The sequence below is a fragment of the Nannospalax galili genome, unplaced genomic scaffold (genome assembly GCF_000622305.1).
Source record: "Nannospalax galili isolate Female #2095 unplaced genomic scaffold, S.galili_v1.0 scaffold911, whole genome shotgun sequence".
In the NCBI taxonomy this organism is placed as follows: Eukaryota; Metazoa; Chordata; class Mammalia; order Rodentia; family Spalacidae; genus Nannospalax; species Nannospalax galili.
Genome location: NW_008329642.1, coordinates 596,452 through 601,500, shown reverse-complemented (window position 1 = coordinate 601,500; position 5,049 = coordinate 596,452).

The following is a 5,049-nucleotide window of genomic DNA, read 5'->3' as shown; positions in this document are numbered from 1 at the left end:
TCTGCCTCCCGAGTGCTGGGATTAAAGGCGTGTGCCACCACACCCAGCCATGTTTTTTTTAATGTGTATGTGTGAGTGCCTGCATATATGTATGGACACCATGTGCTTGTAGTGCCCATGGACGCCAGAAGAGAGAATCAGATCCCCCAGAACTGGAGTTACAGACAGTTATCAGCTTCCATGTGGATGCTGGGAGCCAAACCTGGGTCTACTGCAAGAGCAGCCAGTGCTCTTAACTGCTGAGCCATCTCTGTTTTTTGTTTGTTTGTTTTTTTGAGACAGGGTCTCCCTGTAGCCCCAGCTGGCCTGGAACTTGCTATGTAGACCAGGCTGGCCTTGAACTCACAGAGATCCACCTGCCTCTGCCTCCTGAGTGCTGGGATTAAAGGTATGCAGCACACCTAGCAAAAACGGATATTTCTCATTCATTATCACTTCCTTAGCCATGAATGCTCTAAACTTGACCCGTATCAGTGCTTGTCTGGCCTGGACAGAAACACCTTTCCACTTTTTGGGGCTCCCAGAAAGCCATTTAGAGTTGTCATTTACAAGCAGGCTAAGGAATTCCTTGCAAAACATGCAGATCTCACTGCCCATAAGCAAAAAAGGACAACAGCCTGCCTCATCTTTGGGCCATCACTGGTCCAGCCTCACTCTGTTCCCAGCCGGTCAGGAAACACTCTACAATCTTTATAAGACCTTGAGCCCTTTGTTGGATCATGATTTCCTCAATCAACCTATCAACTCAATCCTCCCAGACCTAAAAGGAAGTATAATGTGACCTCTTGGTTCTCGAGTTGATACAGTGACACTTTCCCAGAAAGGACAGGCCCCATGGGAGAGATTGCAAGGTCTGAATGCAGAAGCTTCCTTCCTGGGGAGAAGGGTTGGCACTAGCCTGGGGCTGGCAGGGGAGCTGAGCTTTGCAGCCAGACTGTACTGCAGTGCAGGGAGAGTGAGGCCAGATAGCCTGAGACATTGCGAGAAGTGCCTTCCCTCTAACCACTAGCCGAGGATCACTCCCTTATAAGAGGACCGATTGCTGGCCATGGAGCAGGGGATAAAGTCAGGGATATCCAGAAATACCTCCTCAGCTCCCAGACATTGGGTAGTGCAGCCCAGAGTAGATGTGAAAAGGACAGACTGAAAACAGCCTTGAGTGTGCATCCCAACTCTGCCTATACTTAGTCGTATGACCCATAGCAAGCTAGCCTACCTCTCTGATCTCAGTCTCCTTATCTTTAAAAGGGACTGTGATAGAGCCTAGGAAAATAGCTCAGTTGGTAAAGTGCTTACCATGCAACCACAGGACCTGCATTCAGATCCCCAGCCCTTATGTAAAAATCAGGCATAGTGGTGCACATCAGTAATCCCTGCACAGGGGAGGCAGAGACAGGCAGATCCCTGTAGTTCACTGACCACCAGCTTAGCTGAATGGTAAGCTCCAGGTTCAGTGAGAGACCCTGTCTCAAAAAGTAAGGTGGATTGGCTGGGGAGATGGCTCAGTGGTTAAGAACACTGGCTGCTCTTGGAGAGGACCTAGGTTCAGTTCCCAGCACCTACATGGCAGTTAACAACCATCCATAACTCCAGTTCCAGGGGATTCAATGCCCTCTTCTAACCCCTGTGGGCACCGTACAACACAGGTGCACTTACATACATGCAGGCAAACACGTACATAAAAACTTAAAAAAAAAAAGTGTAAAGTCAGTGTTGGCTTAGCAGGTAAAGGTGCTTGCCACCAAGCTTGATCTGAGCTTGATCCCCAGGGCCCACTCAGTAGAAAGTGAGAGCCAACTCTCACAAGTTGTCCTCTGACCTCTACACACGTGCCATGCATGCCCCCTCCTCCAACATAAAATAATGAGGACCTGTATTCGGTTCCCAGCACCCACTCCAGTTCCAGGGGATTACACACCCTCTTCTGGCCTCCATGGGCACCAGGCACAAACATGGTGCACATACATACAGGCAAAACATTCATAAAATAAAGGCAAATGTCTAAAAATAATAAAATGGAGAGCGATTGAGGAAGACACCTGATGTCAACCTCTGGCTTCCACACACATGCACATACGGGAAATAGGGACACTTTAAATGGGAGGGAGGGAGGGAGGGAAAGGCTTCTTGGGCAATTTAAAGATTAAGTGAGATGGTACATCTAAAGTATATGGTACAGTACTTGGAACGTGGTAAAGAACAATAAAACTACCTACCAGTTATCATTAGCCACAATTTCTGAACTTTGGTACCAAAGTATTTTAGACCAGAGAGATTTTTGTTAGGCATTGTACTGTGCACTGGAGGATGTTTAGCAGCAACCCTGGCATCTACCAGCAGATGCCAGTCATACTGCAACCTCAGTATCAATAATGAAAAAGGTACGCAGATGATGTCCTTTGGAAGGGAAGCTGTTTGCCTCCAATTAAGAACTTTTACCTTGGGACTGGAGAGATGGCTCAGTGGTTAAGAGCACTGACTGCTCTTGCAGAGGACTGAGGTTCAATTCCCAGCACCCACATGGCGACTGAGGGGATCTGACGCCCTCTTCTGACTTCTGTGGACATGGCATGACATGGGTGCTCTTACATACATGCAGGCAATACACTCATACACATAAAATAAAAAAACAAAATATTTTTAAAAAAGAACCTTTACCTCAGGGCTGGAGAGATGGCTCAGTGGTTAAGAACACTGGCTGCTCTTGCAGACGACCTGGGTTCGAATCCCAGCACCCACATGGCAGCTAACAACTGTCCATAACTCCAGGTTCAGGGGATCCAACATCCTCTTCTAACCTCCATGGCATTGCAACACATGGTGCACATACATGCAGGCAATACACACATATATATAAAATAATAACAGTAGATAAAATATTTTTTAAAAGCTGGAGAGATGGCTCAGCAGTTAAGAACACTAGTTGTTCTTGCAGAAGACCCAGGTTCGAATGCCAGCACCCACATGGCAGCTAACAACTGTCCATAACTCCAGTCCCAGGGGATCCAGCAGCCTCTTCTGACCAACTTGGGCATTGCACAACATGGGTGCACTTAGCTACATGCAGGCAATACATGCATACACATAAAAATAAAATTTTGGCTCAGCAGTTAAGAACACTAGTTGTTCTTGCAGAAGACCCAGGTTCGAATGCCAGCACCCACATGGCAGCTAACAACTGTCCATAACTCCAGTCCCAGGGGATCCAGCAGCCTCTTCTGACCAACTTGGGCATTGCACAACATGGGTGCACTTAGCTACATGCAGGCAATACATGCATACACATAAAAATAAAATTTTTAAAAAAGTTTACTTCAACTGGTCATGGTGGTTTATGCTTGAATCCCAGTACTTAGAAGACTGAGACAAGAAAATTGCAGGGACTAGCCAAGGCTATATAGTAAATCCAGGTCATCCTTATAGTGTGATGATGTCTCAAAACAACAAAAAATATAGCAGCTCATGCCTATAATCCCAGCACTTATAAATAATAAAATTTTTAAAAAAGTTTACTTCAACTGGTCATGGTGGTTTATGCTTGAATCCCAGTACTTAGAAGACTGAGACAAGAAAATTGCAGGGACTAGCCAAGGCTATATAGTAAATCCAGGTCATCCTTATAGTGTGATGATGTCTCAAAACAACAAAAAATATAGCAGCTCATGCCTATAATCCCAGCACTTAGGAGGCTGAAGCTGGAGGATTGCTGGGAGTTTGAGGCTAACGAGAACTACATAGCAAAATCCTGTCTCAAAGAAACAAATGGGGGCTGGAGAGATGGCTCAGCGGTTAAGAGCACTGACTGCTCTTGCAGAGGACCCGGGTTTGATTCCCAGCACCCACATGGTGGCTACGAACTGTACTTAACTCCAGTTCCAGGGGAATCCGAAGCCCTCTTCTAACCTTCACGGCATTGCATGACACACAGGTGCACTCACATACATACACGCAATACACTCATACACGTAAAATAAAAATAATATATTTTTTAAAAAAGAAAAAGAAACAAATGGGACTGTGAGATGGCTTAGTGGATAAGGGTCATCTTGATGCCAAGCCTGACAACCTGAATTTGATCCCTGGGACACACTAGCAGAAGGAGAGAACCAACTCCTGCAGGTTGTCCTCTGACCTCAAGAGTACACACACACACACACACACACACACACACACACACACAGGAAAAAATTTAAAGCTGGGCATGGTGGTACAACCCTGATATTGTAGCACTTGAGTGGTGGAGACAGGAAGATCAGGAGTTTAAGGCCAGCCTGAACTTATCTCAAACAGAACAAAAATCACCTCAAACAATATGGACTGAGTCCAAATGTTACCAGATGCTGCATGTTTCATACTCTATACCCCAACATACAGGCCACAAAATAGGCACACTGTTCTAATTCCTTTTTTTTTTTTTTCCATCTTTTTAAGACAGGGTTTCCCTGCAGCCCCAACTGACCTGGAACTCACTAAGAAGACCAGGCTGGCCTTGAATTCACAGAGATCTGCCTGCCTCTGCCTCCTGAGTGCTGGGACTAAAGGCATGCACCACCACTCCCTGCTGTAATTTCATTTTTATTAATGATTAAGTTCCCTTTCAAAAAGCAACTAAAGGGAGAAAGATTCATTTAGCTTACAATTCCAGTCCATCACTACAGGAAAGTCAAGGCAGGAACTTGAACTACTCACATCATATCCACAGCAAGAGCACAGAGACATGTGAGAGAAATATGCGCACGAATGCTCACTTACTTGGTTGTTTGTGCTCAGCATGAACTCTTCACACAGTTCAGGACTCCCTGTGGAGGGAATGATGTTGCCCATAGTGGACTGGGTCTTCCTCATCAGTTAATTAAGACAACCCCCTACAGTTCACACTAGCTCCAGTACTGATTATAGGAAGGATCTGAGTCACTAAAGGATTGACTTAGTAGGTGACCTCAGTAGCACTCTGTAATTATGTGCAAAGTGGTCCTTAGTTATCTCTCATTTATTCTAGGGCTCTAAACAAAGAATAGGCACTTGGTATCTGCTCTGGCATCTCTATTC